Source organism: Triticum aestivum, chromosome 3D (assembly GCF_018294505.1).
Source record: "Triticum aestivum cultivar Chinese Spring chromosome 3D, IWGSC CS RefSeq v2.1, whole genome shotgun sequence".
NCBI classification, from domain to species: domain Eukaryota; kingdom Viridiplantae; phylum Streptophyta; class Magnoliopsida; order Poales; family Poaceae; genus Triticum; species Triticum aestivum.
This window is the reverse complement of record NC_057802.1, coordinates 42,736,508-42,760,803: the sequence shown is the minus strand read 5'-3', so window position 1 is coordinate 42,760,803 and position 24,296 is coordinate 42,736,508.

Sequence of the window (24,296 nt, the reverse complement as noted above, 5' to 3'; positions counted from 1 at the left end):
CCGGAGTGTTGAAGTTCGTCACATGGAGAGTCAGGAACCATACAGTGTTAGAATTTATGCCTATTTGTCAGCAAACGCTGGACTTGTAGCAGCGTGAGCTGAACCAAGTGGGTGTTGCCTATATATTCGTGTCAAGTCTTGTCCGTTCACACGGTGATCCTGTCTACAGGGAAATGATTTAGGGCTCCTTTGATTTTGATTAAAAGAAATTCTAAAAATTCTATAGAAATTCCTAGGATTTTTTTTCTACGTTGGTCGTTTGATTCATATGATTAGATCTCATAGAATTCCTATGAAATCTTTTACTCCCTCCGTCCCATAATATAAGAGCGTTTTTTACACTAGTGTAGTGTCAAAAACACTCTTATATTATGGGACGGAGGGAGTATACTCTATTTCATAGGAAATCTAACATTCACTTGAAGCTCTTTTTATAAAAATAATAATTCAGCAGCATCAAACATTCCTTGTTAATCCTATAGAATTCAAATGAGCATGTCACTTCAATCCTATACTTTTCTTTTTCACGTGTTTTCAGATCCTGCAAATCAAAGAGGCTCTTAGAGCATCTACAACCACAAATTAAATTTTGGTCCCAAAACACTTGCGGACACGCCTGCGGGCCCGTGGATAGTCATCGCGTAGCACACAAAATTACTCCTGCACCACCGGATGCATCTAAATGAATAATCAGATCCATATTAGCTCATGTAACGTCCTACGTAGCTAAACATATGTCATCGGACTACCAAAAATTGGCATGCCCTACTAACTACGACGAGAACGATGACCGGAGAAGTTCATCCAAAGCCGCCCTTGCCCTTGCCCTTTGAAAGTGCAAGTGTCACTTAAAGTATATTTTGATGTGATGACACTGTGGTTAGAGGAACTAATATCGGATGTTAAAGTTTATCTCAGGATATTGGTTCCAAGTTGTTCTTGATGGAGGTGTGCGACCCCCCCCCCCCCCCCAATTCAAAACGATCAAAGGCGTGGTCTACCAGCGATTCGAAGGTTTTCTTTTTGGTTCAATTCGAGTCGTAGGAAAGACCGCACTATTAAGAGGGGTCGGTGTGGATCTGTGTTGTGTGGGAATGCCATTGCCAAAACCTAAACACCAGCCTACCCACTCCTACCATTATATCAGTAGTGTGCTTGCGTGTGGTACTCAGAGAGCTTACAACAGAAAGTTTCTGGGTACCCCCCGTGCGCACGGGGCACTGCGTAACTTCCTGGGTACCCCGTACGCACGAGGTCTTTTGATCCCCGTGCGCACGGGGTACTGCGGAATTCCCTGGGTACCCCATGCGCACGGGGTCTTTTGAACCCCGTGTGCATGGGGTGGTGCGTTTGTTCCTGAGTACCCCGTGCGCACAGGGCTGACTTAGCCCGTGCGCACGGGGTCCAATGGGCAGAAACGGCCACCCGGCCAAGAACACTATAAAAGCCCGCCTTCTTCCTCCTCCATCTCCAACCCTAATGTCTTGTTGAGCTCCACCATTGCTACACCCCATTTTGCTCAATACTCTCAATCCCTCCACCCAAACTTGTTGAAACTTTGGGGATTGGGAGAGCAAGACCCGATCTACATCTTGACCAGACCAAATCGCGTTCCCCACAATATTTCTTCACCATTGACTTGTTACTCTTGGAGCTTGGACTCCTAGGCGGTTAGAGGTTCCTCCGGAAGCTTCCTTGCTTGTGGTGTGCTCCGGAGAAGTTTGTAAAGGTGTGGTGGTCGCCTTCAAGACCAGCCACAAGTGATTCGATGCTCATCCGTTGGGGTGACTCGAAAGAGATTATGGTGAGCCTTCGTGGCGTTCCGCAAGCTTTGGCTCCGGCACCGCTCTAAACGGAGAGTAGCTCTTCCCCAAGGAAGAGTGAACTTCGGGATAAAATTCGCGTCCTCGCCTCACTTGTGGTTAATCATTCCCCACACTTTGCTTTGTATGCTTGTGGCTTGCTAATTAGATTGTTGCCTAGCATATTTAGCTTTAAGCTTGCTTGTCATATAGGTTGTGTTCACCTAGTTGCATATATAGTGAACCCTATTTATCCTCTAAACCTTAAAATTGACAAAAAAGATTAAAATTTGTAGTCTCCTATTCACGCCCCTCTAGTCGACCGCATCGATCCTTTCACCCTTCCCATCGTCCTTGCGGCAGTAGCGGTCAAAGACGCGGAATGGATCGAGGCGGATCTGCTCACGGCTGGAGATGTCTGATCCACCGATGTCCTTGTCTTTCTCCTCCTCGGGAGGAAGTCTGGCCATGGCGTGGATAGCCCCAGTTTGCCCTTTTTCCATCGCCTTGACCACCCTCCTCCATCGCTTCTCGGCAATGTGGGAATGAAGGGCTTACTTCTATGCCGCCTCACGGGCTATCGAAGCCTCCTCCATGTATCCAGCTGCCGTGGCACCCTGCGTCAGGAGGGTTGCGGTAGTCGCCTCCGCTTGAAGCCGCGCCCAACGCCTCACATGGCGGCGCTGCACCTCCTTTTCGGATTCGCGTCGGGTCATGGAGACGCAAATGGCCTCCGTTTTGGGCCCGACACGGCGGGACGAGGTGCCACCTAAAAGGTTCAAACGTCATGGTGGGGTTACGCCATGCGGCCGTGGTGACCACTGCCGATGACGCGCCACAAGATCCTCTGGCCTCGGATCCGGCTGCCAGTTGGGCAATGGATTCTCGCTGATAACCCACAAGTATAGGGGATCGCAACAGTTTTCGAGGGTAGAGTATTCAACCCAAATTTATTGATTCGACACAAGGGGAGCCAAAGAATATTCTCAAGTATTAGCAGTTGAGTTGTCAATTCAACCACACCTGGATAACTTAATATCTGCAGCAAAGTATTTAGTAGCAAAGTAGTATGAAAGTAACGGTAACGGTAGCAAAAGTAATATTTTTGGGTTTTCTAATGATTGTAATAGTAGCAACAGAAAAGTAAATAAGCGAAGAACAATATGTGAAAAGCTCGTAGGCATTGGATCGGTGATGGAGAATTATGCCGGATGCGGTTCATCATGTAACAGTCATAACATAGGGTGACACAGAACTAGCTCCAATTCATCAATGTAATGTAGGCATGTATTCCGAATATAGTCATACGTGCTTATGGAAAAGAACTTGCATGACATCTTTTGTCCTACCCTCCCGTGGCAGCGGGGTCCTAATGGAAACTAAGGGATATTAAGGCCTCCTTTTAATAGAGTACCGGACCAAAGCATTAACACATAGTGAATACATGAACTCCTCAAACTATGGTCATCACCGGGAGTGGTCCCGATTATTGTCACTTCGGGGTTGCCGGATCATAACACATAGTAGGTGACTATAGACTTGCAAGATAGGATCAAGAACTCACATATATTCATGAAAACATAATAGGTTCAGATCTGAAATCATGGCACTCGGGCCCTAGTGACAAGCATTAAGCATAGCAAAGTCATAGCAACATCAATCTCAGAACATAGTGGATACTAGGGATCAAACCCTAACAAAACTAACTCGATTACATGATAAATCTCATCCAACCCATCACCGTCCAGCAAGCCTACGATGGAATTACTCACGCACGGCGGTGAGCATCATGAAATTGGTGATGGAGGATGGTTGATGATGACGATGGCGACGGATTCCCCTCTCCGGAGCCCCGAACGGACTCCAGATCAGCCCTCCCGAGAGAGTTTAGGGCTTGGCGGCGGCTCCGTATCGTAAAACGCGATGAATCTTTCTCTCTGATTTTTTCTTCCCGAACACGAATATATGGAGTTGGAGTTGAGGTCGGTGGAGCTCCAGGGGGCCCACGAGGCAGGGGGCGCGCCCCCCACCCTCGTGGCAAGGGTGTGGGCCCCCTGGCCTTGATTCTTTCGCCAGTATTTTTTATTATTTCCAAAAATAATCTCCGTGGAGTTTCAGGTCATTCCGAGAACTTTTGTTTCTGCACATAAATAACACCATGGCAATTCTGCTGAAAACAGCGTCAGTCCGGGTTAGTTCCATTCAAATCATGCAAGTTAGAGTCCAAAACAAGGGCAAAAGTGTTTGGAAAAGTAGATACGACGGAGACGTATCAACTCCCCCAAGCTTAAACCTTTGCTTGTCCTCAAGCAATTCAGTTGATAAACTGAAAGTGATAAAGAAAAACTTTTACAAACTCTGTTTGCTCTTGTTGTTGTAAATATGTAAAGCCAGCATTCAAGTTTTCAGCAAAGATTATGAACTAACCATATTCACAATAACACTTAGGTCTCATGTTTACTCATATCAATGGCATAATCAACTAGCGAGCAATAATAATAAATCTCGGATGACAACACTTTCTCAAAACAATCATGATATGATATAACAAGATGGTATCTCGCTAGCCCTTTCTGAGACCGCAAAACATAAATGCAGAGCACCTTTAAAGATCAAGGACTGACTAAACATTGTAATTCATGGTAAAAGAGATCCAGTCATAGTCATACCCAATATAAATTAATAGTAATGGATGCAAATGACAGCGGTGCTCTCCAGCTGGTGCTTTTTAATAAGAGGGTGATGACTCAACATAAAAGTAAATAGATAGGCCCTTCGCAGAGGGAAGCAGGGATTTGTAGAGGTGCCAGAGCTCGATTTTGAAATAGAGATAAATAATATTTTGAGCGGCATACTTTCATTGTCAACATAACAACCAAGAGATGGCGATATCTTCCATGCTACACACATTATAGGCGGTTCCCAAACAGAATGGTAAAGTTTATACTCCCCCTCCACCAACAAGCATCAATCCATGGCTTGCTCGAAACAACGAGTGCCTCCAACTAACAACAGTCCCGGGGGAGTTTTGTTTGCAATTATTTTGATTTGATTTGCATAAAGCATGGGACTGGGCATCCCGGTGACCAGCCATTTTCTCGTGAGTGAGGAGCGGAGTCCACTCCTCTTGAGAATAACCCGCCTAGCATGGAAGATACGGACAGCCCTAGTTGATACATGAGCTATTCGAGCATACAAAACAGAATTTCATTTGAAGGTTTAGAGTTTGGCACATACAAATTTACTTGGAACGGCAGGTAGATACCGCATATAGGAAGGTATGGTGGACTCTTATGGAATAACTTTGGGGTTTAAGGGATTGGATGCACAAGCAGTATTCCCGCTTAGTACAAGTGAAGGCTAGCAAAAGACTGGGAAGCGGCCAACTAGAGAGCGACAACAGTCATGAACATGCATTAAAATTAATAAACATTGAGTGCAAGCATGAGTAGGATATAATCCACCATGAACATAAATATCGTGAAGGCTATGTTGATTTGTTTCAACTACATGTGTGAACATGTGCCAAGTCAAGTCACTTGAATCATTCAAAGGAGGATACCACCCCATCATACCACATCACAACCATTTTAATAGCATGTTGGCACGCAAGGTAAACCATTATAAACTCCTAGCTAATTAAGCATGGCATAAGCAACTATAATCTCTAATTGTCATTGCAAACATGTTTATTCATAATAGGCTGAATCAGGAACGATGAACTAATCATATTTACAAAAACAAGAGAGGTCGAGTTCATACCAGCTTCTCTCATCTCAATCAATTCATCATATATCGTCATAGTTGCCTTTCACTTGCATGACCGAACGATGTGAATAATAATAATAGTGCACGTGCATTGGACTAAGCTGGAATCTGCGAGCATTCAATAAACAGGAGAAGACAAGGTAATACGGGCTCTTGGTTAAATCAACAATAATGCATATAAGAGCCACTTTAACAATTTCATTATGGTCTTCTCCTATTGACCCCCAAAGAAAAGAAAAGAAATAAAACTATTTACACAGGAAAGCTCCCAACAAGCAAAAGAAGAACAGGAAATCTTTTTGGGTTTTTTAATTATTACTACTACAGCAAGAAAATAAGCTAGCTAAAAGCTACTGCTAAATTTTTTTGTTTTCTTAAGGTTTTTCAAACACACAAGAAGAAAGCATAAAAAGGAAAATAAACTAGCATGGATATTACAGTGAAAAAGTATGAGCACCGACATCTAGCAATGAGTGTGTGAACATGAATGTAATGTCGGTGAGAGATACGTACTCCCCCAAGCTTAGGCTTTTGGCCTAAGTTGGTCTATTGCCATGGCTGGCCTGGCGGATATCCATAGTTGTAGTTGGGGTCGTACTGAGATGCAGCAGTCATTGCATCATGGGCTGCAGCTTGGAGGCGAGCTATCTCAGCCCTCCTCTTATACTCATCTGCCTCCTCTCTTGTTATAAAATATCTCCCTTTGCCTGAAAGTCAAAGAAAGTAGAAGCAGGGAGAGCGACGTGATAGGTGTGCCGTCTGTCAAAGATTAGTCGGTACTGGAGGAACTGATCGTTCCTCTCAACAAAATGATGACGAACCATAGCCTCATAATCCAAATAAGCAGGAGGCAACTCAATATCATCCTCACGTATGGTTACACCAAGAAAAATAGCTAAACAGGTTGCATAAATTCCACCAAAGAAATCTCCATTAAATCTATTATTATGCAACCTACGTGCAACAATGGCTCCCAAATTATAATGTTTATCTCCTAATACAGCACTCCTGAGAACACTGAGGTCAGGGACACACATGTGACATGCTTCATCCTTACCATTTATGCACCTACCTATGAAGAGAGCAAAATAATGTATAGCAGGAAAATGAATGCTCCCTATGGTAGCTTGCGCTATGTCTCTAGATTCACCCACAGTTATACTAGCAATAAAATCTCTAAACTCAGATTTGCGAGGCTCACTAGTACTACCCCATTGTGGAAGTTTGCAAGCAGTGGTAAAATTCTCTAAGTCCATAGTATAAGAATTTTCATAAAGATCGAACAGGACAGTTTGAGAATTGCGTGAAGATGAAAATTCAAACCTCCTCACAAAGGAACTAGTGAGACAGTGGTACTGACGACACTTTTCTGCCTCGAAGCTCACAAGATCAGCGTTACGCAAATATGCGTTAAATTCTTCCTTAATTCCTGCTTGATCCATGAAGTCCTCTGAAGGCCATTCACAAGCCCGCACTGGAGCGTCCCTTGGTGGTTCATCATCAGCATCACGCATTGCAAGCCTGGGTCCTTGCTTCCTTGAAGAACCACCTTGGTACATTTTCCTAAACATATTTCTTCCTCTGAAAAATTTCTGAAATTTTTAGTAACTTCAAATAAAAGTGAACCAAGCTCAACAAAATTGATAGCAACTACTCCTACAAGTGCCTAGAGCCTATATCATGCATTAGAACTACTTGGAACCATATAAATTTGACATGCAAGCTCAAGAACATGGTCACCTAGGCAGCACAAATTTGCAATGAATAAAGCACTAGAACAAAAACTAATTGGACCAATGGAGGAGTCACATACCAAGGAACAATCCCCCAAAGCAGTTTTGTGAGAGGTGCTTTGAGCAAGGAGATCGAAAATCGCAGCAAAATGAGCTAGAACTCGTGCTTGAGCTGGATGGTGATTTTTTTGGGAGGAAGAAGAGTGTGTGGGTGCAGGAATAAGTGGAGGGGAGCCACCATGGGCCCACGAGGCAGGGGGCGCGCCCAGGGGTGGGCGCGCCCTGGACCCTCGTGGCCAGGTGCTTGCTCCCCCTGCTGTGTTCTCAGTGCCAGATATTCTCAAATATTCCAGAAAAAATCATATTTCAATTTGCAGGGCATTTGGAGAACTTTTATTTTCGGGGTATTTTTATATTGCACGGATAATTCAGAAAACAGACAGAAAATACTATTTTTACTTTATTTCAACTAAATAACAGAAAGTAAAGAGAGGGTACAGAAGGTTGTGCCTTCTAACTTCATCCATCTCATGCTCATCAAAAGGAATCCACTAACAAGGTTGATCAGGTCTTGTTAACAAACTCATTCCGAATAACATGGAACTGGAGAAATTTCGAATAACACTATGTTACCTCAACGGGGATATGCACATCCCCAATAATAAGAATATCATATTTCTTCTTGACAGTAGGAAGAGGAAATTCAAAACCTCCAAAAATAATCGATGGAATTTTTCCAATAGAATTGATACTATGAACTTGAGGTTGTTTCCTCGGAAAGTGTACCGTATGCTCATTACCATTAACATGAAAAGTGACATTGCCTTTGTTGCAATCAATAACAGCCCCTGCAGTATTCAAAAAGGGTCTTCCAAGAATAATAGACATACTATCGTCCTCGGGAATATCAAGAATAACAAAGTCCGTTAAAATAGTAACGTTTGCAACCACAACAGGCACATCCTCACAAATACCGACAGGTATAGCAGTTGATTTATCAGCCATTTGCAAAGATATTTCAGTAGGTGTCAACTTATTCAAATCAAGTCTACGATATAAAGAGAGAGGCATAACACTAACACCGGCTCCAAGATCACATAAAGCAGTTTTAACATAGTTTCTTTTAATGGAGCATGGTATAGTGGGTACTCCTGGATCTCCTAAGTTTCTTAGGTATTCCACCCTTAAAAGTATAATTAGCAAGCATGGTGGAAATTTCAGCTTCCGGTATCTTTCTTTTATTAGTAACAATTTCTTTCATATACTTAGCATAAGGATTCATTTTGAGCATATCAGTTAATCGCATACGCAAAAAGATAGGTCTAATCATTTCAGCAAAGCGCTCAAAATCCTCATCATCCTTTTTCTTGGATGGTTTGGGAGGAAAAGGCATGGGTTTCTGAACCCATGGTTCTCTTTCTTTACCGTGCTTCCTAGCAACAAAGTCTCTCTTATCATAACGTTGATTCTTTGATTGTGGGTTATCAAGATCAACAGCAGGTTCAATTTCTACATCATTATCATTACTAGGTTGAGCATCACATGAACATCATCATTAACATTATCACTAGGTTCATGTTCATTACCAGATTGTGTTTCAGCATCAGAAATAGAAATATCATTTGGATTCTCAGGTGGTTCAGCAACAGGTTCACTAGAAGCATGCAAAGTCCTATCATTTTTCTTTTTCTTCTTTTTAGAAGGACTAGGTGCATCTAATATTATTTCTCTGAGAATCTTGCTCAATTCTCTTAGGATGGCCTTCAGGATACAAAGGTTCCTGAGTCATTTTACCAGTTCTAGTAGCCACTCTAACAGCATAATCATTATTCTTACTATTCAATTCATTGAGCAAATCATTCTGAGCTTTAAGTACTTGTTCTACTTGAGTGGTAACCATAGAAGCATGTTTACTAATGAGTTTAAGTTCACCTTTAACTCTAGACATATAATCACCCAAGTGTTCAATCATATAAGCATTTTGTTTTAATTGTCTACCAAAATAAGCATTAAAATCTTCTTGCTTAACCATAAAGTTATCAAACTCATCCAAACATTGGCTAGCAAACTTAGTAGGAGGGATTTCAGCTTTATCATATCTATAGAGAGAATTTACCTTTACTACCTGTGTCGGGTTATCAAGACCATGTGTTTCTTCAATAGGTGATGGATTAAGATCATATATTTCTTCAACAGGCGGTAAATTAAGACCATGTATTTCTTCAATAGGAGGTAAATTCTTAACATCTTCAGCTTTAATACCTTTTCTTTCATAGATTTCTTTGCCTCTTGCATATCTTCAGGACTGAGAAATAGAACACCCCTCTTCTTCGGAGTTGGCTTAGGAGTTGGTTCAGGAAGTGTCCAATTATTTTCATTGGTCAACATATTATTCAATAGAATTTCAGCTTCATCTGGTGTTCTTTCCCTGAAAACAGAACCAGCACAACTATCCAGGTGGTCTCTGGAAGCATCGGTTAGTCCATTATAAAAGATATCAAGTATTTCATTTTTCTTGAGAGGATGATCAGGCAAAGCATTAAGTAATTGGAGAAGCCTCCCCCAAGCTTGTGGGAGACTCTCTTCTTCAATTTGCACAAAATTATATATTTCTCTTAAAGCAGCTTGTTTCTTATGAGCAGGGAAATATTTAGCAGAGAAGTAATAAATCATATCCTGGGGACTACGCACACAACCAGGATCAAGAGAATTAAACCATATCTTAGCATCACCCTTTAATGAGAACGGAAATATTTTAAGGATATAAAAGTAGCGAGTTCTCTCATCATTAGTGAACAGGGTGGCTATATCATTTAATTTAGTAAGATGTGCCACAACAGTTTCAGATTCATAGCCATAAAAAGGATCAGATTCAACCAAAGTAATTATATCAGGATCAATAGAGAATTCATAATCCTTATCAGTAACAAAGATAGGTGAAGTAGCATAAGCAGGATCATATTTCATTCTAGCATTCAGAGTTTTTTGTTTAAGCTTAGCTAATAATTTCTTAAGATCACTTCTATCATTGCAAGCAAGAAAGTCTCTAGCAGTTTCTTCATCCATAACATAGCCCTCAGGCACAACAGGCAATTCATATTTATTGGGGAGAGTCTTCATCATCACTTTCATCAATATTATCAGTTTCAATAATTTCATTCTCTCTAGCCCTAGCAAGTTGTTCATCAAGAAATTCACCAAGTGGCACAGTAGTATCAAGCATAGAAGTAGTTTCATCATAAGTATCATGCATAGCAGAAGTGGCATCATCAATAACATGCGACATATCAGAATTAATAGCAGAAGCAGGTTTAGGTGTCGCAAGCTTACTCAAAACAGAAGGTGAATCAAGTGCAGAGCTAGATGGCAGTTCCTTACCTCCCCTCGTAGTTGAGGGATAAATTTTTGTTTTCTCGTCTTTCAAGTTCTTCATAGTGACCAGCAGATATAAATCCCAAGTGACTCAAAGAATAGAGCTATGCTCCCCGGCAACGGCGCCAGAAAATAGTCTTGATAACCCACAAGTATAGGGGATCGCAACAGTTTTCGAGGGTAGAGTATTCAACCCAAATTTATTGATTCGACACAAGGGGAGCCAAAGAATATTCTCAAGTATTAGCAGTTGAGTTGTCAATTCAACCACACCTGGATAACTTAGTATCTGCAGCAAAGTATTTAGTAGCAAAGTAGTATGGAAGTAACGGTAACGGTAGCAAAAGTAATATTTTTGGGTTTTGTAGTGATTGTAACAGTAGCAACGGAAAAGTAAATAAGCGAAGAACAATATGTGAAAAGCTCGTAGGCATTGGATCGGTGATGGAGAATTATGCCGGATGCGGTTCATCATGTAACAGTCATAACATAGGGTGACACAGAACTAGCTCCAATTCATCAATGTAATGTAGGCATGTATTCCGAATATAGTCATACGTGCTTATGGAAAAGAACTTGCATGACATCTTTTGTCCTACCCTCCCGTGGCAGCGGGGTCCTAACGGAAACTAAGGGATATTAAGGCCTCCTTTTAATAGAGTACCGGACCAAAGCATTAACACATAGTGAATACATGAACTCCTCAAACTACGGTCATCACCGGGAGTGGTCCCGATTATTGTCACTTCGGGGTTGCCGGATCATAACACATAGTAGGTGACTATAGACTTGCAAGATAGGATCAAGAACTCACATATATTCATGAAAACATAATAGGTTCAGATCTGAAATCATGGCACTCGGGCCCTAGTGACAAGCATTAAGCATAGCAAAGTCATAGCAACATCAATCTCAGAACATAGTGGATACTAGGGATCAAACCCTAACAAAACTAACTCGATTACATGATAAATCTCATCCAACCCATCACCGTCCAGCAAGCCTACGATGGAATTACTCACGCACGGCGGTGAGCATCATGAAATTGGTGATGGAGGATGGTTGATGATGACGATGGCGACGGATTCCCCTCTCCGGAGCCCCGAACAGACTCTAGATCAGCCCTCCCGAGAGAGTTTAGGGCTTGACGGCGGCTCCGGATCGTAAAACGCGATGAATCTTTCTCTCTGATTTTTTCCCCCCGAACACGAATATATGGAGTTGGAGTTGAGGTCGGTGGAGCACCAGGGGGCCCACGAGGCAGGGGACGCCCCCCCACCCTCGTGGCAAGGGTGTGGGCCCCCTGGCCTTGATTCTTTCGCCAGTATTTTTTATTATTTCCAAAAATAATCTCCATGGAGTTTTAGGTCATTCCCGGGACTTTTGTTTCTGCACATAAATAACACCATGGCAATTCTGCTGAAAACAGCGTCAGTCCGGGTTAGTTCCATTCAAATCATGCAAGTTAGAGTCCAAAACAAGGGCAAAAGTGTTTGGAAAAGTAGATATGACGGAGACGTATCACCCGCCGGCTCGTTAAAGACTGTGTGAGGGTGCACTCCTCCCGGGAGCGCCGAAGAGAAGTGCAGACGGCTATCTGCTCCTCGAAGCTGCAAGGGATGAGCTCCCAGTCCTCGGATCCGGGCATGTCGGAGTCGGATCCATGCGCCGCCATGGAGGCGAACCCCGGAGTTAGCCGGAGAGGAGCTTGTGAGTGGACTAGAAGGGAGGGGGTAGAATGCGGCTAGGGTTTCGGTCGGAGGTGCAGACATGGTCCATTTTATATGGGGACGGGTGGCCCAGCGTGGGCCAGATCCGACGTGGCGGGTGTGCCCGGGCGTTGATGTCGCTTGAAGCTACGTCGGTGTTTCCCCAAAGAGGAAGGGATGATGCAGCATAGCGGCAGTAGGTATTTCCCTTAGATATGAAACCAAGGTTATCGAACCAGTAGGAGAACCAAGCAACACAACGTAAACAGCTCCTGCACACAAATAACAACACCTCGCAACCCGACGTGTTAAAGGGGTTGTTAATCCCTTTCGGGTAACGGCGCCAGAAACGGCATGTGGACAGGAAAAAGTTGTAATAGATTGAATAGATAGATCACAAATAAAATAAAGTGCAGCAAGGTATTTTTTGGGTTTTTGGTTTAATAGATCTGGAAATAAAAGCAAGCAAAAATAGATTGCAAAGGCAAATATATGAGAAAGAAGACCCAGGGGCCGTAGGTTTTGCTAGTGGCTTCTCTCGAGAAAAATAGCAACAGTGGGTAAACAAATTACTGTTGGGCAATTGATAGAACTTCAAATAATTATGACGATATCCAGGCAATGATCATTACATAGGCATGACGTCCAAGATTAGTAGACTGACTCCTGCCTGCATCTACTACTATTACTCCACACATCGACCGCTATCCAACATGCATCTAGTGTATTAAGTTCATGGAAAAACGAAGTAATGCAATAAGAACGATGACATGATGTAGATGAGATCCGTTTATCTATTGTGTAGATATAGATCCCATCTTTTTATCCTTAGTAGCAATGATACATACGTGTCAGTTCCTTTTCTGTCCCTGGGATCAAGCACCGTAAGATCAAACCCACTACCGGGCACCTCTTCCCATTGCAAGATAAATAGATCAAGTTGGCCAAACAAAACCCAAATATCGGAGAAGAAATACGAGGCTATAAGAGATCATGCACATAAGAGATCAAAGAAACTCAAATAACTTTCATGGATATAAAAAGATATGACTGATCATAAACTCGAAGTTCATTGGATCCCAACAAACACACCGTAAAAGACTTGCATCATATGGATCTCCGAGAGATCATTGTATTGAGAATCAAGAGAGAGAGAGAGAGAGATGAAGCCATCTAGCTACTAACTACGGACCCGAAGGTCTATAAAGAACTACTCACGCATCATCGGAGAGGCACTAATGGAAGTGGTGAACCCCTCTGTGATGGTGTCTAGATTGGATCTGGTGGTTCTGGACTCTGCGGCGGCTGGATGAATATTTTGTCGACTCCCCTAGGGTTTCTGGATTTTTGGGGTATTTATAGAGCAAAGAGGCGGTCCGGGGGCACCCGAGGTGGGCACAACCCACCAGGGCGTGCCTGGGCCTCCTGGCGCGCCCTGGTGGGTTGTCCCCTCCTTAGGACTCCCCCCAGGTGCAACCAGGGCCCAACTTCTTCCTTCTGGTCCATAAAAATCATCGTAAAGTTTCGTGGCATTTGGACTCCGTCTGATATTGATTTCCTGCGATGTAAAAAACATGCAAAAACAGCAACTGGCACTTGGCACTATGTCAATAGGTTAGTACCAAAAATGATATAAAATGACTATAAAATGATTATAAAACATCCAAGATTGATAATAAAACAGCATGGAACAATCAAAAACTATAGATACGTTGGAGACGTATCAGCATCCCCAAGCTTAACTCCTGCTCGTCCTCGAGTAGGTAAGTGATAAAAACAGAATTTTTTATGTGGAATGCTGCCTATGATGTCATATCATATTCTTTTTTCTTTATAGCATGGACATTTGGACTTTTATGTGATTCAAAGTAATAGTCTAGTTTTCACATGATAATTTAGATACTCAAGCATATCAACAAGCAACCATGTTTTTCAGAATATCAACGCTAAAATAAGTTATCCCTAGCCATCATGCTCAAACATTGATCCATTCATGAAACACACTTGAATATTAGCTATACCCAATATTTAAGTACGATCATATTGCCCCCTGGTTGGTGCTTTCTATAAGAGAGGATGGAGACTCAAATTCAAAATAAAAATTGCATAAAGTAAAAGAAAGGCCCTTCGCAGAGGGAAGTAGGGATTTGTAGAGGTGCCAGAGCTCAAAGAAAAATTAGAGATAAAAAACATTTTGGGAGGTGTATCCATCCCACCAACGAAAACGACTTAGAGTTCCCACCACTTTTCATGCTAGATATATCATAGGCGGTTCCCAAACAGAAAATAAAGTTTATTCCTTTTCCACCATACTTTCACTTTCCATGGCTAACCGTATCCATGGTGCCCTCTATACCAACACTTTCCAAGGAATTTATTATTGGACAACATAAAGTAATTTTTTTTCTTTTTCAATTCAGGACTGGGCATCCCTAAAACCTTTGCCTTACTCTCGTGCAATGACAAGTGAATAAACACTCATCGTGAGAATAACACATCCATCATGGAAAATATTAGCCACCCCTCACCGTTCCACGAGCGAAACGAACACACAAAAGAGAAGTTTATTTTGAAAATTAGAGATGGCACATACAAATTTTCTTAGAACGGCACGGAAATACCGCATATAGGTAGGTATAGTGGACTCATGTGGCAAAAACTGGGTTTAAGGATTTTGGATGCACAAGTAGAGCTCATACTTAGTGCAAAATGAAGGCTAGCAAAGGACTGGGAAGCGACCAACCAAGAAACGAATAATCTCATAAGCAAGCATTAAGCATAATTAACACCGAATAATGCACCACAAGTAGGACATAATTTTCATTGCATGATTGTTGACTTTCGTGCATGCATAGGGAATCACAAACCTTAACACCAATATCCTTACTAGAGCACAATTACTCATCAACATAACTCACATATCGCATCATCATATCTCAAAACTATTATTAAGAATCAAGTTTATTTTGTCCAATGATATTCATGACTTTTTTTCTTTACTTTATCCTTCTTGGATATCTATCACTTTGGGACTAGTTTTCATGTGTTGCTTTTCATAAGCTCAAACAAATATAAGTGAAGATCATGAGCATAACAAATTTTCTTTCTCTCAAAATAATTTAAGTGAAGCAAGAGAGAATTTCTTCAAAAATTTACTAACTCTCAAATATATCTAAGTGAAGCAAGAGAGTATTTATTCAAAATAACTAAGCACACCATGCTCAAAAAGATATAAGTGAAGCACTAGAGCAAGTCCTAGCTCATAAAAGATTTAAGTAAAGCATAGAGAGCAATTCTAACAAGTCATGATATAATTTTGGCTCTCTCAAATAGGTATGTCCAGCAAGGATTGATGACTTAAAACACAAAATAAAACAAGCAAAGACTCATATCATACAACACGCTCCAAGCAAAACACATATCATGTGACGAATAAAAATATAGCCTCGAGTAAAATACCGATGGTCATTAGAAGAAAGAGGGGATGCCACTCGGGGGCATCCCCAAGCTTAGTTGGTTGCTCATTCTTGGATAATAGCTTGGGATGTCGGGGCATCCCCAAGCTTAGGCTCTTCTATCCTTCTTTCATCCATCGTAAGATAACCCAAAACTTGAAAACTTCAATCACACAAAACACAACAAAATCTTCGTGAGATCCGTTAGTGTAAGAAAACAAACCACTACTATAAGTATTGTGTCAAACCGATTCTTATTTTGTTTTTGTATTATATCTACTGTATTCCAACTTTTCTATGGCAAAAACTCATCAAAGAAAACCATAGAGCCATCAAAACAAGCACACAACACAAAGAAAACAGAATCTGTCAAAAACAAAACATTATGTAGTAATTTGAATTGTTCGAAAACTTCTGGAAAAACTCTAAAAATTCTGAAAAATTAGGACGTCCTAGGCAATTTGTATATTGATCTTCTGTAAAAAAACTCACAGAATCACGTTTCTGTGATTTACTAAAATTGTTTTCGTGAGCGCATAAGTTTTTGTTTTTTCAGCAAGATCAAACAACTATTACCCAAGAAGATCCTAAAGGCTTTACTTGGCACAAACACTAATTAAAACACAAAAACTCAATCATAACGGTAGCATACACTACTAGGGAAAACCTTATACACAGAACTTTAGCAGTAGCGCTTGTTAAAAAAGCGCGCTAGTGCTAAATAGCAGTAGCGCGTGTAGGATAAGGGCGCTAGAGATACAAACGTAGCAGTAGCGCGCCTGACTATAAACACGCTACAACTAAAATTCTCACGACTAAGCCGATAAGCTACACATAGTAGTAGCGTTCTTATTTAAACCGCACTACCGCTATGTCTATTGTAGCAGTGCGTTTACGTAGAAAGGCGCTACTGCTAACGAAAAGAAAATAAATTGAACAACAAATAGAAAAGTAAATGAAAATGAAAGAAATAGAAAGAGGGAAAAGGAAAAAATAAAATGTAAAGAAAAATAGATGAGAAAGGGAAAAAAGAGACAGGCTTAGCAGTAGCGCGTTTTGTGAAACGCGCTATAGCTAACTTAGCTATAGCGCGTTTCCTTTAACGCGTTACCGCTATGTTTCACTTAACCAGCGGTTTTCCCTCCACCCGGCCACCACTTCTCCCCCAAATCCCTCGCCCCCACTTCGCCGCTGTGTCCCCAATTCGCCGTCGCCCCACTTCGCCGCCGTCTTCTGCCGACGTCGACGCCCCCGGAGCCACCGGAGCTGCGCGCCGTCGACGCCACCAGAGCCGCCCCCAACGCCACTGGAGCCGCCCTCGGTGCCACCGGAGCCACCCTCGACGCCCCTGCCTCCCTCGCCGTCACCGGAGACGCCCCTGCCTCCCTCACCACCACTGCCTCCCTCGCCACCACCGGAGCCATCGTCTGTAAGCACACCTCCTCTCTCTCTCTCTCTCTCTCTCTCTCTCTGATGCATAGCACAAACATTGGACATACTAACTAGCTAGCACTACTAGGGAAAACCTTATACACAGAATCTTAGCAGCAGCGAGGCACAAAAAGAGGCGCTGCTGCTAATTAGTAGCAGCGCGGTTTGGGAAAGCACGCTACTGATGTAAATTTAGCAGTAGCGTGTGATGTTTAAACCGCGCTGCTACAAAAATCCACCGACAGTACACAACGACCTAACTTTACCAGCAGCGCGGCGTCAAGAAGCGCGCTACTACTAATGCCATAGTAGTAGCGCGCTTTTTAGTCACGTCGCTGCTGCTAATTTTGAAATTGTCCACACGTTTGGCTCGTTTAGCAGTAGCGCGTGATAGGAAAGCGTGCTGCTGCTACGCTCTTAGCAGTAGCGCGTTTTTGCTCCCGCGCTGCTGCTAAGACGCAGCACCCACCACCTTTTTCCATCTCCTCCCCTCCCTTTCCCCTACCTCCCACATCCTCCCTCTCTCACTCTTCTTCTTCCTCAATACTTCTCCCCCCATTACTCTCCCTCTTCTACCTACCTTTCTCTCTCTTCATTACTCCTAGCTAACTACACCTCCTCCATTAATGCATCTCCTTTCTTTTTTTTCCTTCCCCCTCCACTAGTTGAAGTTGTCTCCTCCCAAATTAGCTAGCTAGGTAGATGTAGCATTTAGTTAAGTGACCTATTTGCCCCCTAACTAGATCTTTCTTTGTCAAGAAGATCTTTTTGCACTTTTGATCTCCCTACATCATCATCCACACCGTGTGCTCGATCTCGAGATAGCTAGAGGTGATTAAAATTTCATGCTTTTGCAAAATGGAAATATGTGTGATATGATAATTGGGAAATATGATGGAAATTGTGTGTGTGGCATGAGTTGACGCCATATTGTGCTTTTGAGTTGCCTATGTTTTGCCGAAATGTCGATTTATTTCCGTTTCGACGAATTCTGGGCAAACTCTAGATCTATATATGTCCTATTTTTAAGGAAGGTCATGCCGAATTTTTGTATGACTTTCATGCATGCACGCATTTTTATAATCAATTTGTTTATTACTACCGTGCAGGTGTTCATGATGGTCAGTGGAACGATGGTGGACAGGTGGTTGCGGTCGGCGGTGCAGGACATGAAAGAAAATAACCTGACAGAGGTTTTATGTCCGTGTCGAAGATGCAAAGGAATAGTTTGGCTCGACCCCTATGATGAAGGTCATGTCGAAGCGCACCTGCTCATGACTGGTTTCATGGATGGCTATACTCGGTGGATAATTGAAGATGAGGATGATGATGTTGAGGACGCCGACAGGGCAGCCAATGACGACACTGGGCAAGACGAAGAGATGATCGATAATGGCGGCGGGGAAGAGGCCGGACATGGCGGCAGAGAAGGGGCCGGACATGGCGGAGGAGAAGGGGCTGGACATGTCGGTGGAGAGAACGTGGACTCCACGTTGCAGAGCTCGTCGGTACTAAGTTCAATCATGCGGGACCCTCATGTTCAAGCACTACTTCGCAAGGAGACGAGTACTGAGAGAGCTGCTTCTAGAGAGGAGGCTAAGCTGGAGCAACTGATAGTAGACTCGAACACTCCATTGTATGATGGTTGCAATCCTGAGGTGACCCGCTTGAGTTTCACGCTCCAACTCCTGAAGACGAAGGCTAAAAACAAATGGACCGACACTACCCTCGATGAGCATCTCAAGTACCTAAAGGATGTTCTTCCCGCGGGGAATCTATGTCCTACTAGTGTTGATGAGGCCAAGAAGATGGTGTGCCCTCTTGATCTACCGCATGTTAGATACCATGCATGCATCAACGATTGCATAATTTATCGGAAGGAGCACACGAAAAAAACAAGCTGTCCGGTGTGCAACGCTTCTCGATACAAGAAGGCCGGGAAGAAATGTCCCCAGAAAGTTGTATGGTACTTATCGATCACTCCCCGTCTCCAGCGGTATTTCATAGATCCCAAGGAAGCAAAGCTAATGCGCTGGCACGCGAAGAGGAAGAACCCGACGATGGAGATGATCCGAAGCTGAGACACGTCAAGGATGGAAGCCAGTGGAGAGCGTTGAACAGCTTCAATCGGTATTTTGAATGTGATGCTAGGAACATCGTGCTCGGTGCGTGTACCGATGGCATGAATCCGTTTGGCAACCAGAGCACCAACCATAGCACATGGCCCGTGTTTGTATGGATGTACAACCTCCCCCCTGGTTGTGCATGAAGTCGAAGTACATTCACATGAGCATGCTTATTCAAGGGACAAAACAACCAGGAAATGATATTAGTTTGTATCTGGGACTACTTCAAGAGGAGTTAGACACTTTATGGAAAACACCGGCCAAGACATGGGACGCCAGCAAAGGTGAATATTTCTACATGAGAGCCGCGCTGATCACTACGGTGCACGATTATCTCGGTTACGGATATGTCGCAGGCCAGGTGTGCCATGGATATTGCGGATGCACGCGGTGTATGGATGATACGACGTCTCAGCAGCTAGCGTCAAGGAAAGATGGCGGGTCTAGGAAAATCGTGTACATGGGGCATCGAAGATGGCTCGAACAGGACGACCCGTGGAGAAACCGTGGAGATCTATTCAATGGTCACGCTGAGCATCGAGGACCTCCACGTAAGCGGAGCGGTGCCAAAATTGATGAGTTGTTGAAAAACTGGAAGGAGTGCCCCGCGCCGGGAAAGACGATGAAAAAGGCGCCGGAGCCGATGCTGAAGGTATGGAAGACGAGGTCTGTGTTCTGGGACTTGGAGTACTGGCACAAACTCGATACACCTCATTGCCTTGATCAAATGCACATCTGTAAGAATGTCCTTGAGAGTTTGCTCGCGACACTGATGAACATGCCGGATAAGACCAAGGATGGGCCGAAGGCAAGAAAAGACTTGCAAGATTTGTAAAACAGGGAAGATCTGCACATGCCGCCCCGTAAACAGTCAGACGAGACAGAGATGGAGACAAAGGCGCGGGAGAAGAAGGGCAAGAAAATAAAGAAAGAGGATTATAGCCCCCCTTCTTGCTTCACCTTAAGTTAGGCTGAGATCGATCAATTCTTTAAGTGCCTTACCAGAGTCAAAGTTAGTTCCGGTTACTGTGGCAAGATAAAAAGATATCTAGACACAGACAAGAAAAGGTTCAGTGGGATGAAGTCCCATGACTGTCATGTGATGATGACGCAGATACTACCTATTGCCCTTAGAGGGATAATGGACAAGCACGTCCGTGACACGCTTATTGGTCTCTGCAACTTTTTTGACGTCATCTCTCGAAAGTGGATCAGTCTGAAGCAGCTCCGAAGGCTACAGGAAGAGATTGTTGTGATACTGAATGAGCTTGAGATGTACTTCCCGCCCGTGTTCTTTGACGTGATGGTGCATATTGTGGACGACATAATAGACTTGGGGCCGTCATTTCTGCACAACATGATGTCGTTTGAGAGGATGAATGGGATCATCAAAGGATTAGTTCGTAACATGTCCCGTCCGGATGGAAGCATCGTCCAGGGCTATCTGACACAAGAGTGCATCTCTTTCTGCGAGAATTTTCTATATGGCGCAGACCAGCCGCCTGATGTTAGTGTTGGTTTGCCCGTTAACAAGCACGATGGGAGGATCGAAGGAGAAGGTCACTCCAACGGTCACAGGGAACTGCACGTGGCATACTCAGATCGACGCAGCGACTTTGACATAGCAAACTTGGTAGTGCTACAACACCTAGACGAGGTAGATCCTTTCGTGGCACTGCACAAAGAAATTATCACAAAGAAGTATCGTGACCGAGGGGTATGCAGGACGGACGCCGAAGTTACTAGAGAGCACAACTCCACTTTCCTGCATTGGTTCAATGAGCATATTATTGCTAATCCCCCGGCGGAGGGCTCTAAGGACAGATTGCTCATATACGCCTTAGCACATGGCCCCTCACCCAACCTCCTAACCTATTAGGCATACGATATCAACGGATACACGTTCTACACGGAGGCCAAAGATATGGACAGTGATGATCAGAACTCAGGGGTGACGATGGAATGCATGACCGGCAGCGACAACGGCGCAACTGAAAGATTTTACGGAAGGGTCGAGGAGATCTGGGAGCGTGACTACTCTGGACTGCACAACACGACGATGTTCCGTGTCAGATGAGCTAAGAATGTCGAAAGAGAAAACCGGAATTTCACTACCATGACTATACGGGACGCCAAGAGCGCTACCGTGAACGCTATCGCAAAAAATGAGCCATGGGTACACGCTAAGCACGTGACACAATGCTTCTTCATAACCGACCCGCGCAATCCCAGCCGTGTTGTCGTGAGGAGAGGCAAAAGGAACATCATTGGAATGGATGGAGTCGCCAACGAGGAAGACTACGATCAGTACGGCAACCCAATGTGGGAAGATGATGATGATGATGAAGTATATGTCAAAAGAAGAATCAATACTACATTACCTAAGAAAAATTGTACTCCATGGAAAAGGCAAAGTCACAATGAGGGGCTCAATTATCCTTCAACGAACAAGAAGGGAAAGAAGCTAACTCAAAAACGAAAACGTCAACGCTGAGGAAGCGTATGTTATCGGTCAAATGATGTAATACATATGTTCCTATTTTGTATACACACTTAGCCATTATTATGCATGGGTCCAATGGTGTAATATATATTTTCCTATTTTGTATACATATATACCACCTTCAATTCCCTTAGTTAACTGCTCTCAGAAAAAAAAAGTGAGAGAAAATAAAGGAAAAGAAAATAGAAGGAAACAAACGGGAAAACTGTTATATAGGTACTGGTTATAGCAGCAACGCGTTTTTCAGAAAAGAGCTACAGCTAGTCAAGGTAGCAGTAGCGGTTTCTACGGAAAACCGCTATAGCTACCTCGAGTAGCTATAGCGCGTTTTCCCTAAACGCGCTACTACTATGCCCACCTAACCCCGAAAATCCCCAATCCTCTCTTCATCCCGCCTCTTTTCCCCCAAATCCCCACACTCTCTCTTCCCCCGTCGCGCCACCGGAGCCCTCGCCGCGCCTCTGCGCTCGCCCCCGACCCCGACGCCGACCGACCCCGGGGCCGGATCCGGTCCCCGACCCCGACCCCGGCGCTCGCCCACGGCCCCGGCCCCGACCCCGGCTCTCGCCCACGGCCCCGGCCCCGACCCCGGCTCCGGCCCCGGCGCTCGACCCCGACCCCGACCCCTCCCAACCTCGGCCGTCGTCGGGCCTGCACCCTCTGTAAGCCCCCCACCTCTCCTCCTCTCTCTGGTAGCTAGGTTTTTTGGTTAATTTAGTTAGGTTTTAGGTAGGGCAGATGGTTAATTAGGTTATATATGTGGACATGTGATGTTTTGGACATGTCATATTTTGAAATTTGGACATGTCATTTGGACATGATGATTATGTGCAGGGTAAATGATCCGAGTGGCCTATGTTATGCCGGAATGTTGATTCATTTCCGTTCTGGTGAATTTCAGGTGCTCGATATGTCCATTTTTAGCAAAGGACATGCCAAAAATTTCCGTGAATTTTGGCATGATTTGTGCTAGATAGTAGGCATATCGAGTGCTCGGAAACGACATTCCGGCAAACATAGATTTCTTTTTTATGTCATTTCTCATATTTCCATAGTTTTAGAATTAAACGAGGAGACTTGATCATAGGAAACATGTCGAACAATGAAGAGACTGGGCCTTCTGACCAAGATGCAGACGAGATGTGTCGTGGAATTGTCATCAACTCACCTAACATTGTAATAGAGGCCCCAGGAGCTCAAACCTTAACCAGAGCATGCTGATAAAACTGAAGGTGGTTTACACACTGGTGGAACAACTTTACACCGTGTCTCAGTGTGCTTTAGCCGCAGTGGCCCTGTCAAATGAAGTTCCCACCCTCCTGTCAGACGTATTAAAGCGGCTTGCTGTGTTACCTCAGCGGTTCAATGAACTAAGGCGATCTTCTGCAAGATCCGGAGCCGTACCTGCATTAAGCCGGGCTAAGGCGTGGCTACCGGAGCTAGACCCGGCTGACCTCGCCATCGGGTATCCAAGCTTAAAAGAGGACGACATATCGTTTGGACAGGAAGACTTCACCACTTGTGTTAAGGAAATCCGCCCTGTGGCCACCATGATTGCTAATGACACGGATCTTACCAAGTATCATCCGGGTTATGACGCTGAAAACCGGAGGATTCCAACGCCACATTATGAAGAGACCAGCCTGATCCCTCCAATTCGTAAGCATACCTTCGCCCCTGAAGTTGACTCGGCCGGATTAATTGATGATGAAGCTGAATTTGAAGCTTTGAGTGGCATTGACTAGTCATCGTCAACCTTCCAGGACAGGGAACAAGATGGAGGAGCGGAGAGGGATGATCCGGAAGCTTAAGGCCAACAACTCAATTGATCCATCAGGCGGCTAATATTTATGCTTTGCTTGAAAAACAATGTTTCATCATTTGGACTCGGGGAGTCATGTAATAGGGTAGAAAAAACACTTGGTTTTGTCGTGCCATCGTGCACGTGTCTGACGCTCAACACTGTTTAAGCCGCCATCTTATATCCCTCCATGTTGTGCTGATCATCTGTTTTCCTTATGTTTAAAAGAGCTTTTTAACTGCCCTGCATAGAGAAACAAATCACAAGTCCCTTGGCGGTTTACCGCATGGCGGGTCATACATCTTACATGTAACCCGGAATATGAACAAGAATCATAGATAAACCGGCTATGAATTATATCTTTGAAATATAACCATAACATCATACCTGTGATCCTTTGATTTATGCTGCCGGATTGTGTGATCCGAACAGTAAGGGTGACAACCCAATCTTGTATAAGCTGGTACTTCCACTCATATGATTATTGTTATATACTGGCAATTTATTTACCAAGGCCAAGCCGGGTTAAATAGAAGCCACTCATTGGATGCTTCCAAATATGATCAAAAGTCGCAAGACAAAATCAAAAAATTGTG